This window comes from Callospermophilus lateralis, chromosome 5, assembly GCF_048772815.1.
Source record: "Callospermophilus lateralis isolate mCalLat2 chromosome 5, mCalLat2.hap1, whole genome shotgun sequence".
NCBI lineage: Eukaryota > Metazoa > Chordata > Mammalia > Rodentia > Sciuridae > Callospermophilus > Callospermophilus lateralis.
Genome location: NC_135309.1, coordinates 20,756,663 through 20,773,397, shown reverse-complemented (window position 1 = coordinate 20,773,397; position 16,735 = coordinate 20,756,663).

The window sequence follows — 16,735 nt, the reverse complement described above, 5'->3', positions numbered from 1 at the left end:
AATGTGATGGTAGGAATATCAGCATTTTCAAAACTTTTTCCAATTACACAGGTATTGCAATCTATTTTTAAGGAGAAAATGACAATATTGGTTATTAGGACAGTAGGATATGTATTTAACTGAGTTACTGATGTACAGATACCTTCAAATACAAGGACTTTGGGATTATACATATTTGGGAATTAATTGGTAAAATAATATGTGAAGGAATTTTTTTCCAAAAGAGTTAAAGGTTCTAAAAAAAAAATGAAAAGCAAGCTTTCTTTCAATATTTTGCAGTGAAAAGTATTCTTAGTAAACAAGGGAGACTGTACATGAATCGGCTCAGTCTCAGTTGGAATTTTCTTTTAACAATAACCTGTATTTAATAAGCTGGTGCCCAGAGTGTGTGCCATGCTGCTTCAAAGTGATAGCAAGACCACGAGGAAGATCAAAGAGAAATGGTCATGGGATCTGAACTGTTAGACTAAGAAAGAGAATTGTATCTGCATGCACACAGCTACTTTCTGTTGGGTCTATGTAGGAAAAGGACTCACTTGATTTTCTATAACTGCTTAAAGATTTTAATCTGAACTTCTTTCAGTAGTAGAGATGAAACAAAAACTCTAGATATTGCTGGGTTATGGAAGAGGGGACAGTATATCTTCTGGAGGAGAGGGGCGGGATCCTAGGGTCTGTTCTTCAGGAAGGTTTTAGCACTAATGGGATTTAAGATTTGATCAGTACAATCCTGACATAGTAATTAAAATGGTTAGGTGGCAAAACCCATCATTTTAGTGCTACTTAATGGCTTCATCTCTGCATCCTCTAACATTCCCAATGAAGTGATGCTTAATACATGATCATGAAAGGCTTTTGCCTACTATAACAGAACTGGCTAGAAGGGCACATGGATACCATGCTGCCACAGCCTGGTCGAAGGGGTTCAATGCTGCCCATCCCTCCATCCCTATTGTGGTTGTGCCTCTGTTCTTACCTCCTCCTGTTCTTGTCAATTCTGTTTTGGTATGAAGCCAGAAACGTCACCTGTCCTAATACCTAAAAATTGACAAAATCTTTCTTTTTCTTCTTCTTTCTCTTTTTGTACCCGTGATTGAACTCGGGGACGCTCAGCCATTGAGCCACATCCCCAGCCCGATTTTGTATTTTATTTAGAGATAGGGTCTCACTGAATTGCTTAGTGCCTCATTTTTGCTGAGGCTGGCTTTGAACTTGGGATATTCCTGCCTCAGCCACCCAAGCCACTGGGATGACAAGTGTGCGCCACCTCACCTGGCTGACAAAGTCATTTTTAATAGATTAAAGAATATGGATGGCTACCCAGTCAGGCAGTTTTTAGTCGCACACATTCTGTCAGATGTGAACCTAGCACATTGATCTACAACATGGTCATATATTGAAATATGTCACTGAGAAATAGAAACTTAGGTTGATGTGGAAAACAGAAGGAAAAAAATGGGTGGGAAGCATAGAGAAGTACTCTATGAGGCAGAAGCAGTTTTTGATTTAGGACACAAAATACCTGCCCTGCTTGTCACAAAAGAGCAAGCAGCAAATATGAAAAATACTGAGGGCATACACCAGGAGTAACATTCAGTTGAACCCAGAATTCTGTTATGGAAAGAAAATGATTCTTTGACTCCCTTAATTTTGCCTTCTGTTCCAAGTTTTCAGATGTGTTTATTTAGGAAAAATTGTAATTAAAATATTCAACAGTTATTGATCACCATTTCTCTGGGGGATTGCCTTCATGGTGTCATTTTGGGGGAATGTAGAAAAAAAAAATTCCTCAAATGATTTCCTCAAGAGCTCTTCCATCTTATCCCTGATGTCTTAAAATTTATTTTTAAAAAGGCTTTTAACACTAAGATAATTCTTGAACTTAACCTGCCTTAGGAACACACACCAATTATTTACCCCATATTCACACTATAGCATAAGAAACTAGTAATTCTAATAGAACAGAGAAACAACAGCTCAATGTACTAGAACAAGTCAGGAAATACAGGGAAAGAACATAGAAGGACCCAGGTGAAGAAAAATTTCACTTACTTTACAACTGTGCCTTGGGCAAACTCTTCAGTAGTTCTTAATGCTCCCAAGCCATTTCAATGGTTATGAAATTTGGACTGATTCTACGTAAGTATGATTTCAGCTTAAAAATCTGGAAAAAAGGTCTATGTGAAGGCAGAAGCATTTGGATTTTGATATTGATGCTTCCTCTCTCTTCACAAAAGATAAACACAATTTAGCCAAATGAAGAATCTCCTCTTAAATGTGCGCCCCCACCACCACTTATGAGTTTTCTGCTTATTCATGCTTTCTGACTACTTGCAGTGTAATGGAGGCAGAGTGGATCTGGAAAGGGACCATCAGCCTGAGCTTCCTTCCTTAGGCAACAGCTTGCTAATGTACTAAGCCAGCTAGGGCTGATATGAGTGGGATGGCACTGAGGGTCTCTGTTATGGCTCAACTTGGAGGTTTTTATTCTTTTAAAAACTGACAATGAGAAAAGAGGCTAAAGCCTATGAAAAAAATACTTAGTAGTTAGATTCTTGGATCCTGATGCTGTTTGCCATTTCTAGGGCATTTCTAGGGCTTTAGAATGAATCTTTTTTTTTTTTTTATTTTTTTATTTTAAGGCACACTATTTCCTCCATGTGAACTTGGGCTGTGTAACTTGCTGTGTGTCTTGGGAATGCGCTCTGGAGAGTGCAGAATGGAAAAGTGGAATTTTCAGCCAAACAGCTGTGGATTTAGTATCTGGCTCTGCATTGACTACTTGCATCCCTTGGATGAAGTGACAGCCTCTCTTCTAGCCTCAGTTTCTTCATCTGCAAAAATGACGCTAATAAGTCCTATACTCATTAGAGAGGTCTAATGATCCATATAGAGGGATAATTAGAAAATGTTACAGTTCAAGCCGAGTTGTCAGGGATACGTATGTGTCAGAGGAGTCTGACCCAAATGATGGCCAGGAAGAGTGCCTCATCACAGACCCTGACCCTAGTAACTGATCTTGCTGGCTTGGCTAGCCCGGTCAAGGCTAGAAACTGTTTTTCTTTGGTTAACTGATTGCCTTCAAGTTACTAGATCAAACTGATGTGTCTTTACAGTCATACTTAAGAGTCCCGTTTTAATTGATAATAGGAAAACAGCTACCTTACACACCAGAGCTAGCATCAGTCTAACCAACACATTTTCTTAAAGTCACGTATGAAAGCAATGTATTCTAAATTTGCTTAAGTTATTAAATAAAGAACCCAAAAAAGAAGTGGTACTTCATAATCATCTTTGACTGTAATAACTTGCAGAATTATCTCAGAAACAGGATCTGTGAAGCAATTCAGGTAAGCTGTCATTGGTCCTCACCTATCTCAGACAATTCCTGGATGGTACCTGCCAATGTCTGCAGAGTTGTGGATGTTGGTTGGCTTATTTAAGTTCTGTGGATGAACAAGCCCAGTCTATCCTTCTCAGAACAGGATGTGATTCATCTCATTTCTTCCTATGGAATTATGAGAATATCCCTGTCCTATATCGCTGAAACTGTCTTGTTTCAGAATTTAAAATATTCCTGACCACTGGGCTCACATTGTAAAAATGTATGTCATATACATCCTGTGAATTTTGATAGTTTAATTGTCCAAAGATTATTTTGGACAATACTCTCCCTATTGTTTCCATATGCTTTATTTTTAGATGAAGCTAAGGACAATACCTGGTGAACAGTCCGGGCTCTGTAATAGTGGTTGTTGTTTTTCTATGGGGGGTAATGAAGCAAGATTTTAATTCACTATAAGTAAATGACCACATATGGTTCAGCACATATGCTGTGGGTGATTTAGGTTGCAGCATAATGTAATACTGTGTGAAGGTTACTAATAATCCTACCTAAAACTCATTAGTTCCCTGGCCTTCCAGCAGTGCCAAACACTCCTTCCCTACAAGAGGCTCCTTCTAACTCAGTACATGGTCTTGAAGCCTCCTAACACATTGGAGTGTATTAACCTGTGAGCATGCTTGGTAACAGCAATTTCAGATAAGCAGCACAGCAGCCTTTGCCATAACAGAAGATAGCATAGCTGTCCTGAACACAGACATGGACACATACATCTAAATGTTGCTTCCTCAAAGCTGCTTAAACTCTGTTCCTCAGTTTGCCCCTCTATAAAATGGAAAAGAATAATAGTCCCTATGTTAAAGGCATATGTGGATGAATTAAGTACCAAAAAAAAAAAAAAAAGTACTCACACAGTTCCCAAAGTGAGTAGCTCAATGCCGCAGTCCGGCTGCAGCAAAATATCCGGGGGGTGACGAACTACTTGTGTAGATTGATGCAGCAGGAGTGAGAGCCCTTTATTGTAGGATCTGAGCAATATTTATACATTTTACACAGCTTATCTAATTAGCATTAAATAGATACAGCAGTCAACCAATAAGGAATCTCCACACTTAATGGCTCGCTTTTGTTACTTCACAAACCACTCCCTCTGGCATTTGGCCAGGCGCCATCCAGACTTGTTTACACACTTTAACATTTCTCTGGCAAAATAACAGGTGCCAATCTGACTTGTTTACAGACCTTAACAGCTCAAAATGTTCATTTCTATGAAATTTGTATTATAAGCATATTTGATATTATAGGAAGAATTCTGGTTTTGTCCTGAGAAGGAATGGAATATTATAAAGGGGCAAACCAATGAGAGTGAATATTAAAATGCCTTTCACACTGATCAAATGACTATAGACTATATAGCTCATCCCAGAATCTAAAGATAAATGTCACAGGTGCTCCGTAGTTTTAATAGAAAGGGCAGTTAATTGACTTAATTGACTTTATTAACAGGGAGATGAAATGGTGGTGGTTTCAAATGAGGCAAGGTTAAGCAGAGCTGGAAAACGTGCTAGTGAAGAATATCATACCCTAAAATCTGGCCCTCTTCTTTCAAAGTCTTGCATATTCAAAATAGTCATGCTAAGGGACACCTGAGAGGCCATACACAAAATGCTAGAGAAGTAATATGCTATGGGAACTAAGATATGGAACGCAGTCCTCTGTCACCATGGCCAATATCGTCTCATTGTGATCAAAAGGCGTGGGAAGCTAATGTACAGAGGGAAGCACTGTGAGTCTTCCACAGGTTATAGAAAGAAGTCCCCAAGAGCAGCACATTGTCACCTAAGTTAGTGGTTCAAAACTGGTGGTGCATCAAAACCACCTAGATACCTTTATTAACCTTGGTCCACATGGACACAGAACAGTTGAAGACAAAATCCATAATCTTAGTTATATTAACTTGGGAGCATTAGTCACCAAATGAAATGAGAAAATTGCATGAGTAACTAAAGAAGAATCAGAACACAAGCACAGTATGTGATGAGGAGAGCAACTCCTCTTGCCATGGGCACTCTTGCCAATGTGTCTAAAGTAAAGACAGTGAACTGAAAACCTCAGGCGAGTTTGGGAAGTGTGTGTTGGTGAATGGAAACTACCCATCAAGAGACCATCAATGGAAACTTGCCCGAAAAATCTCACTAAATAAACTTGTGGAAAAATAAACTGGAGGTTGAGGATGGGAGGGGCAGCTTTGAGAGGAGGGTTCTGACCCATACTCATCTCACACAATTGTTTTCCACTGGTTTTTTTGTCCCAATAATATAAAGCAGTGCTGTGGAAAACAGCATGCAGAAACTTAACTACTGGCAGCTGCTCATCCCATGTATGCTTCTGATTGTACATTGTTTCTAACCACCACTGTTTACTCTGTTTATTTCTAATCACAACTTTCAGATTTAGGGGGAAAAACCCTCCAGAAGTCTCTCCCCCTTTTTTTTGGGGGGGGGTGAATAAAATGCATGCTGCTCTTTGCTATCATTTCAAAGAGTTGACTTCAAACGTGGTCGGCTCATTTGTGAAGCAAATGGGCAAGTTCTGCCTTGGCATGAATCTGCCAATCTGTTCAAGAGGAAGCAGCATTGTAGCCAGCAGGCCAGGCACAGGATGTGCCCTTGTGGGCTCAATTGGAAAATAGGTCAACAGGTTTCACTTCTTAGAATTTTCCCTACATATTTCATTAGAAAGCAATTTTCTTTGTCAAACTTTTTTTTTCTGTAAATTATATAATAGGACACAGCTGGTTGTATACCCCATATATGCTGATACAGTGTTGTATATAAATTGCTGCATAAAAACATGCCAAATGGGCAAAAAATACAACATGAGCAAAATTATCAGATTAGATTGGCAGATGCTTATATTAAACATGTCTGTTTATATTGTGTATAAAAGGTTTTCATGGGCTTTGATTTTAGATTCAGTAGAGCATCTCTGTTTCTTTTATGAGATCTAAATTACACTAGTTATTACCGGTTTTAGAAAATGTAAGTTAAATTACAGAAATAATCATATGCTTTTGCTATTTATTTTTCTCATTACAAATCGTATCACAAATGTAGTAATAATATACTCCAGGAGCCTATCACCAATCACGCCTAACTAGAGGTAGTATCACTGTTGGTCTAATTGCCCTGCTGTTTGAAATCAGCAAAAGAAAAGAAAAAATTAGAAATAAATAACAATAATAATTTATGTCCCTGTATCACAGCTTACAAGTTCTTAATGGATAGAAAATGAAATAATGATGGCACATTTTGAAACAGGTCATTGTATTTGGCTACTGATGGGCCATATTTTAGCATAAACAATGTGATCTCTAAACCAGATTAAGAAAAGTCAAAACTTTAATTTTTTTTTTTTTTTGCTATAGGACATAGTATATTCTAAAAAAGCACAGAAAATACAGGTATCTCTACATATGTGTAAAATACATATACATGTATAGAAAATTTTCAGATTTTTCTCCACTTACAACAGGGTTATATCTTGATAAATCCATAATATATTGAACACAAACTGCATTGCTAATATAATTCATGAATGTAGGCTTAACCCAGCCTACCTTTATGTTTTCTAAGCACTTTCTATAGCCAGGCATTGGGATGGTGTGCCACCATATATTGGTGACCCGGGAAAAGATCAAAATGAGTTCTGCTGTTTTTTACTGAATGTTTGTCACTTTCACACCTTTGTAAGTTAGAAAATTCTTGTGTCAGAAATGGTCCACATAGTGACATCAGCAAGTACAGATATGTGTGCCCACAACCCCATGGCCCAATTTAAAATGTGGACTATGATGTGACTAATAACCAGAGTACATCAATATCAGACAGTGAAGATGTGTTTTCTTGCTTTCTATTCAGAAATCCCTCTTCCTGGTGTGGAGGAAATGATATATTGATGTCATTCAAGATTCCTACACTAGGCACCATTCATTCAAATGGTACCTTAGAATTTTTCAGATTTCAGTTTTTCAGGTGCATTGATTGCATTTTATGTTTGACCAAATGTATGAGAGGAAATCTAGATACCTATGTTCTAAAAGTCAGTATCTCAATTTATGTATTTAATCTATACAGACTTAAAGCAAAGTGCTTATGTAAATTTCCAGGCTGTCAAAGACATTCTTTCTTTACAAATCTTTCAGAGAATAGGATAGATACTGTTTTAGATATTATTTGTTTACCTACATAATTTACATTGTTTTTTAAAGATGACATTTTTATTAACACCTACTTAAAAGTGAATCAATCTCATATTTTCAGTTTAATGACCTTTATATTAATGAAGAAAAGGAATTTTCCTGAGAACAACAGTATACTAGGCACCCTAGCAGTTATGTCCCACTGCCCTGGTAAAAACCAATGAACTGGTGTCTTTCCGTATGGACTGATTTTATGTAGTTTTGAATATTAAATGATGATTTAAGAACCCTTTAGAATTTGGTCTTTTGCAGTTTTTAAAATTCATTTGGTCTACAGAAAATATATAGCAAGTTTATTCATTTCCATATGTTTTTTAGCATTCCATTGGCCACAGTTTATTCAGCCATTTTATTGCTAATCAGTAGGCTACTGTGATTCTTAAGTGCCAATGCATCATAGTGCTATGGTCTCTGTCTGTGGTGCTCAAAGACATGCTCTGCTGGTGGGCCTATTCCAGAAAGTGGGAATGCAAGGGGTGGAGTTCACAACGGTTGGTTTTTACTAATCAACACATGTACTAGCACAGCTCAAGTTTCCTAGGGGAGAAAAAAAAAGTATTTTTATCAACACTTCCTATAGACAAAATTTACATTTTAGCTATTCTAGCATATACGTTCTTATTAGTTTGAACTTACTTTGGACTAATTGTGAGGAGAATTTTCTGTTCATTTGTGGGCTACTATATCTTTCTCTGGCATCTTTTGCCTCTTTTTAAATTGGTTTAGCTGTTTTAAATTTGTAAAAGAGCTTTGTATATTGTGGTTACAACCTGTTGTTATATGTTTTATGTATGCATTCTCATAATACATACTTTGTTAGTGCCACATTTTTTTCTTGTTTTTCTTTTCTTTGAAGGAAAATGCTACTGTTAATGAAATGTTAATCAGTATTTCATTCACCATAGTGACTTTAGCATTCAGATAAATGAATACTTATGCCATAGTTATGAAGCTGGTCCCCCATGTTATTATGGAAAGAAAATTGTTTTAGTTTCTCATGAAAATCTATAATCTATTTCTTTTTAGTGTAGCATATTTTAAAATAAGATTTCTTATTTCAATTTCCAGGGGACCCAAAACCATGTATTGAAAAGACCATCTTTTCCAACTGTACTTCAGTAAAACTTCTGTAATAAATCTAATAGTAAAATTTGTTTGGGTCTCTTTGTGAAATTAATAATTTTTAAATGATCCTTTGTAAATATGATTCTATAAATTTCTTTACATTAAGTCATGTTTTGATATCTTGACAGCAAAGATTGCTGATTTTGATCATTTTCTTCAAATTTACCTTATCTAACGCTGAATTTATTTTAGGCTTAAATTTTCTCATTAGTGTTTGCAGAAATCTATGTTCAGGGGTTCTACATCTCTTTTGAAATTTTTGTGTTAATTGTTCTATGATCTTTCTATAAAGGTTTCAATTACTGATTATGTGTTCCTAGTATACAAAAGTATATTTGTTTTTGTGTATGGACACTTTCCCTAGACATTTTCCTAGATTCATTCACTTAGCAATAATTGCTAGAATCCTTTGTATTCATTTCATCTTAAAAGACGGTGTTATTTCTTTCAAAGGTTTCCATCTTGATGTCTCCTCCTCTCCATATTCAGCTAGTAAGGTCTAGTTCAATGTTGAACAGCGGTAGAATGGTATTTGAGATTGATTTCTGGGCAAAGTTTATGGAAAGCTTCTCAATGAGAATGTTCCCTCCATGGAGGATCTACTTTTGGTCTGGCAAGTGGTTGGAGTGAAGACCGTGAGAGTTTGTGACTGTAGTTTTGTTTAAGTCTTCTGAGAGCTAACCTCTTCCTAGTTGGCACACACATCTCAAACCTTGTCTCAGAGATCTCTACTGGAAGCCCAGAAGGGGTCTCATGGACAAGATTCCTCCTTTATGGCCTTTCCTGTAATCTAACACTGTGGTCACAGAAAAGTGAGATGACCACAAGGGCCATACATGTGGTCTCCTCAGATGTAGTTGTCTCATTGAATGCTGTTTTTCTTTTTTGTCTTTTTTTTCAAATTAATATAGAATATTTGTACATTTCATGAAGTATATTATGGTAATTTGATACATGGATACATTGTATAATGTACTAATGAAGGTAATTAGCATTTTTATTTTCATAAACTTGAACCATTCCTGTGTGTTGGGAATCTTCCAACTCATCTATGTAGTTTGAAATATTGTAAATTATTGTTGACCACACTTACTGTACCTAAGTGGCTAATTCCTCATAACCACTAGTTTAAGAGCAGTTTATTGATGTTGCACAAATGGTATTTACTTAGCTTGATGACTTCTTAAGAATGTGTTACCACCAGCCAAATAAACACAGGAAAAATTCCCATAAAACCCCAAAACTAAACATATAGACTGCCAATTGTAGTCTCAGTGTCTTTCCTATTGACATAAAATTGACAAATCCTGCTACTTTTTCTGGGATGTTGGCCCTTCAACACAAAGTTTCTTTTGGTAACTTGGAATGCAGTATTTAGACCATGTTCCTGTGAGAGCACAGAAAGCTATGAACTGCTTTCTTCTTGGAACATCATTCCGAGCAATTCAAAAATTAGCCAATAAATCATCAGGAAAACTGACAAAATTGTAATTCTGCTACATGTTTCTAAATTCAAAAAAGTTGGTTCCTTAGGTTGTACTTGCCATGGGTGGTCTCCAATGACTTTTTGTTTTTATTTATTTCAACTTCTCAAGTTGTTTCAAATTGAAGAGTTTTGCTGATGCAAAATATATCCTTAATCTGGATTTAAAAATGTATTTCATATTTCATATGTGTATTTTATAAACATTTTACCATTAAATATTTTGAACATAGGCCAAATTTGGAAAAAGTGAGTGAACCTATGTATTTACCTGCAAAATTTTACCACTAATATTTAACTTTGTTCCTTTCTGTAAAACCAGAGTATCAGTATTGTTTCCCCTGAATGTCAAATCGTTAACAAGAGTACAAGATATAGTATTTATGAATGAATATTAACATATATAGTGAAATAAAAGTTACTAGATAATCTTAAGTGTAGACAGTCTTTCATAAGTACCTCTAAGATATTAATTCAAAATACAGAAGCTTGGCATTAGCCTACAGATTCTGCTGACTCTGTCCCTGTCCATCTCCACCCATATTTCTAGAGATGAAAATTGCTACAATGTAATTTTTAGCACAGAACATTTTTTCCCCTGGAATTTCATATAAATTAAAACATGCATTAGGTCTCCTACTCTGCTGCTCTCATCTGGTACCACATGTATATAAGATGTGTTGTCATTTAAAAACCCTTGGATTTATTACCAGTTCTTTCATCACTGAATAAAATAGTATACTGTAGTATTTTTTTTTCATTTTAAACAAGTCATTGACTTTTTGTCAGTATTTTCTGTGGCTTTGATCATATTTAATGCTTAATTCGATTACTATCATAAATTGTTAATGGCTGTGTTACACTGTTATATGATGCTACTTTTGATTTTTCTCAAATTTGAAATAATACTTTCTTCTATATCAACAGAAATACAGATCTGTAAGTTTGTTATTCGATAATATTTATGTCAGGATTTGGTGTTCAAATTATAGTATTCAAATTATCATTTTGGAATATTTTTCTTAATTTTCAGAATGATTTCATTGTAGAATTGACTTGTAGAATTTCTTTGTAGAATTGATTTCTTTATAGAAATGATTTCTTCATAGAATTTTATTTTTATTTACAAACTTTGGCAGAAAGTTTAAATGAAACTACCATGGTCTAAAATTTCCACTTTGGAACTTTAATAATATATAGACATAATTCAACTTTTCAGTTTAGACATAGTGATATATTATGTTTTCTTTATTTAAATTTCTGTTCTTAAGTTTAATTTTTAAGGTTTTTTTTCATTATATCTAGGTTGTGAAATTTGTGGTTAAAAGTTCTTAATTATTATCTCCTTCACATCTGCAGAAACTCTTTCATTCATTATATTTGCTGTGCCCTGTCTCTCTCCCCTCTATTGTGACTAGTCTTGCTGTAAGTTTATTAATGTTATTCTTTTAAAAATGTATTATTTTTTTTTAATTTAGCTTTTATATTCATGTGTTGTTGTTGTTTTTTAACTTCCTTTTGGTTTTTAATTCCTTCCCCTTCTCCCTTGGTAATTTTTAAAGATAAAACCATAGGTCACTGATATTAGATCTTATGTGCTAAAATGAACTGTAAGTATGATATATTTCACTCTAAGCATTGCTTTACTAATATCTCCATTTTTCATGTCATATATACATAATAATACAGTTCATAATATCTGCTACACTTTATAGATTTTTTCCCTTGGATCATTCAGAAGTGTGTTGTTTAATTTACAAATACTTACAAATTCTTAAAGATAATATTTTTTAAATTAATCATTTTGTGGTGACAGCATACTCTTTTTAGTATTTAAGTTTCTTGTATGAGACAACAGATTACCTTTTTACACAGTATGCCCTATACAATTGAAAAATATTCGCTGCCCCTTTTTTGGTAAAATGTTCAATTAGCTTAAAAAAATGAGGTCAACATAGTTGATTGTATTGTTGAATCCTCTACTTTGATGATATTTTTTTCCTAGTTGTTGGTTTTGTTGATGGTAGAGGTCCATTAAAACTTGTGTCCAGAATTCTGGTGTTAACTTTTCCTAGCTATAAATTCAGTCAATTTGTATTTCACGAATGTTGAGTTCCCGTTCCTTGTACCAGTATGTTTAAAATTTTTCTGCCACCGTAATGAAATCATATCATTTTGAAATGTCCTTTTCTGTAGTAATATTGTTATGAAGTACATCTAATGTTGTTCCACCAGCCTCGGAGGAGAATTTTTGCCCCAGTATCTTTCCTGTATGTTCTTCAAATTGGACATTTTCTATCAATCTATACATTCATGGTCATCTTCATTGCATCCACTTTTTTTTTTTTTTTTAAATCTGGTATGAGTTTGCCAATGTAGCCTCCCTTCTATCATCAGCATGGTGAAACTATTCTCTCCCAGTCACTCTGTCTGCCTTCTTATTTAGAGGCACTTCTATGGGTTGAACATCTAGTCAGATGTCGCTTTTTCTCCCATTTTACAACCTCTGCCTTTGGAGCATTTTAATGCACATTTGGATGTGGTTAGGCTTAGGTGTACTTTTTCTCTGTGTGTGTTGGGTTTCTCCCTCATGGTCCTTCCTTTTCTCCTCTCTTAAGGGGTATGTAAGTGTATTTTTAGAATTCCACTTGAAGGATCAATTTTTGAACATCAATTTATGTTCTAAACATCTTTTGTTACACTTGATCTTGGGATTACAGTGTAAATCCTTGAACCTTCAGAGTTTCTGTAGAATTAATATTGTACCAAGTCATGCAAAATAAAGAGACATTAAAAGTTCACATGACTCCCTAGCCCACAATCACATGTGACAGTTATCATGTGTAAAATATCTATGTACACTTAAAAGATTATAACACAACGTTATATTTTTTCTTAAAATAATTAACCAAGAGAAAGAAGCTGTCCTTTCTACTTAGATGATTACCCTTTCTAATAATTTCTTCCTAAAGTTCTATATATTCACCTGTTTTCAACTCCTTTTAGCTTCAAAAGCTTTCATAGTCTTAGGGTTATTTTATATTTCATGGGATTTAAATATCATAGGATATTTTCTTCAAATCTGAAAATATGTTTATTTCTCCATTACTTTTAGAATATATTTTCACTAAACGCAGACTTCTGGGTTAACAGATTTTTAAAAAAAAAATTAAAGATTTTTTTTCATATATTCCAATATTCAGAATTTAGCAATGATTACAATAATTGTTCTCTGTGAGTAAGGTGTTCTTTTTTTTTTTTCCTACTTTAAGATGTTGTTTATTTTAGTTTTCAGCATTTCAACTAGTATGCACTTAGGGAATTTCTTCCCTCATGTTTGGAGTGCAGTGAACTTCTTAAATATGTTCAAATATATCTGTCACCAAGTGAAAATATTTTTGTACTGTTCTGTCCTGTGCTTCTGTGATTCTAATTAACATAATTTAGACTCTTCATTGACTTCTTTATTATATGCACTATGATGTGGAGCACATTGAGTAATATTAAAAACTTCTTTCTTTTTTTTTTTTTAACAATTTCCATTTGGTTCTTTTAAAGTCTTTAATTCTGTGCCAAAACAAATTTCATTCATGCCAGATGCATTATCTTTCGTGATTTTCAATGTAGTTAAATTACTGATCCCAGTACGTGGGTAATTTCAGTGTTGGTTTCCATGAGTTTCTGTTTCTTGTAAATTGGTAGCATTTTCCTAGTACTACATAGATCATCCAAGTTTCAGACTCTACCTTTGATATGTTGATTGCCAAGATTAACATACTTGGGCATAAATGTGAATTCGGTCACTGGGAAGGCATCTGAAATCTCAGCTGAGCGAGCTTGTTCGCAGGTAGGCTGCTCTGACTCTGAGTCTGGTTGTACTCATGTGCCATACAGATGTCTGCTGGAAAAGTATTCAGCGTTTGTATACATACAGAGTTTGTGTCCTCCAGCTCTCCATCTCCAGATTATCTTTCATTTGCTGTGGTGGGCACATTTCCTACCTTCTGATTCTTGAATCCAGAAGGGATATGTGTATTGTTTTAGAATTTTGGTCACTTTGTACAGGGTCATAGGTGACCTGCCCTCAGATACTGTAAAAATGGTTAACTTACATGATGCTCCTTTGTCCAAGGGGTCAACTCTTCTCCATAAGTTATTTTCCTTTTCATCCTGCCAGACCTTCAGTTTATAATTTCATAGTTGGTGTAAGTGGGAAAATGGAATTTGGAGCAAGGTTGCATGCTCTTCCAGAATCAATCTTTACCTTTGGGTTTTAATACATGAACTGTTGAAACATAATGAGGGCTCATATACGTTTCTGTTTTGTAAAAATCTTGGCTGTTTTTCTCAGAATAATAGAATTTCTTTTTGACCTAAATAGTCCTTTGTTTAAGAAATAAAAGTGAATAAGTTTTTGGTTAGATTACATCCTGGAATTTATATCCATAATGAAATTAATATATGTTTCATTTGCACCTAATAAGAACTTTGGGTGATATGAGAAATTATTTTTTGAGATATTTTTAAGCAACCAGGGACTTTCAATTAATATTAGATCTGAATGTCATCCAGGCATAAGATGTGGGAACAAAGTAAATGCAAAGCTTGGTTGTACCTACAAACCTTTCCAGGTCTCCTCAAAGTCAGTGGAGATTATAGAAAGAGGTAATAATGACATGAACACATTATTTGCCAGCTTGTAATGAAATGGCTGAAGAAATGCATATAAATACTAGGAAGTCTTAGTCAATGCCATAGCAGAATTGGGAAAATTGACATCTGTGTTATTTCATTAGAGAAAACTGTGAAGGGTTATGTTTTACTCTACACACATACATATTGGTGAAAACATTTTAGAAGGTGTAACACTGAATAGTAGGTAGAGAAACATAGGGATTGGTCAGAGGAAGATGCATAGAATATATTTCATCAGGACTTAACATTTTGTATGAGAATAGCACAATGTGGAAATAAAGACTGGGCCCAAACTTGTAAAGGATAAAATTACAGGACCAGTGTAAACTTGGAAGGTTTACAGATAAAGATGTGATTGTTGAAATTTTGGTTTGTCTCCAGTGGTGGAAATGATCCAAGCAGGGAGTTTTAGATGAAGAAAGTTAAGAGACAGTGAGCAATATCTGAGATCAAAATTGAGCCTGTCCAATAGGGGCTGCGTTTTTGGGATGAGGAAGAGAAAGAATGCCCAAGGCACATCAGTTGTAGCTAAGAATCTAATAACTAGCAGGATCAATATACAGGAAAAATAGGATGTTAGATGGAAGTAACTTAGCTTGAAAAATTAAATAGAAGATAAGTTAACATTTTGAATATGTAGGAAAAATAAGACATAATCAGTCAAGAGCTTGAAATAAAGGCTGGGGTTGAGTATAAATACCATGGATGGAGATGTGTATTTAGTGTCATCTGACTAATTATAATTAATAATAATTGCAGCTAATATTGATAGACTGTAGGCTAGGCACTCTGCCAAGTGCTTTACCCAAATCACCTCCTTTACTCATCAAAAACAGCTATATACATGCTAGTATTTATTTCCATATTATATGTGAGGAATCTGAGTCTCAGTTACGTTCGTTTTTTCCAAGGTCACACAAATAATAAGTGACAGATCTAAGATTTAATTCTTTAAAAAAAAGTCATCTTTTCTGACTCTGTAGAAAATAGATGTTAAGAAATCAAAATTGATGTCAGGATCCTTTGAAGTTGCTAAGACATGTGGAGCAGGGAACAACATAAGGGAGAAAATAAATGAAACTTGCATTTGAGGAACATAGAGAATTAAAATTAGCAATGAGGGCAGCAGGAAGAGGCTTCACAGAACCCAAATCATGGTGGCATGACCTTGCATTAATTTCTTTTTTTATGTAGATGGTTGGAGGTGGGTGGGAAATTATTTTTTCTCTGAGCTTTCCGGAGATCACATCTGCTATCTATTTTGCCTGATGATTGGCTCAGACCCCTGCCCCCATCAGACCCACCTTGATGGCCTGGGTGGGCTTGCTTGTCTCTCTGGCCACAGCACCTGTTACTGTGACAATGTTCTTTTCCCGCTACACACTAGCACTATTCTTCAGTAACTATAAGGTTCCTGAGGCCAGGCTGTTAGTTCACATAAATCTTTACAGAAGGCAGTAAAGTTGGGGCACATTTTGGGATGCAATTCCATGCCTTACATTGTATTTAAGTGTAACTTTCAGAGATCCAAACTCTACAAGTAACTAGAATAATGCTGCTGAGAGCCACCGCTGAGTCTGTATGGCCCCTGGCATTTTGCCAACAGTATTGATTGACAGGCGAGGCATTACTATCCACCTCTGCAGCTACTTTTGAGTTCTCGCACTATTTTGGAGTTCTCGTGGGGATTTCCGGGGATTCCCCAAGAGTTCCCATTGGTTGGGGAAGTGCAGGAGGAGGGATTTTCGGGGAGGGATATTTCCGGCTGGGGGTTCCTGGAGGAGGGTGTGTGAGGTTTTTTCTTGCAGTTCAAAAATAAAGTTTGTTC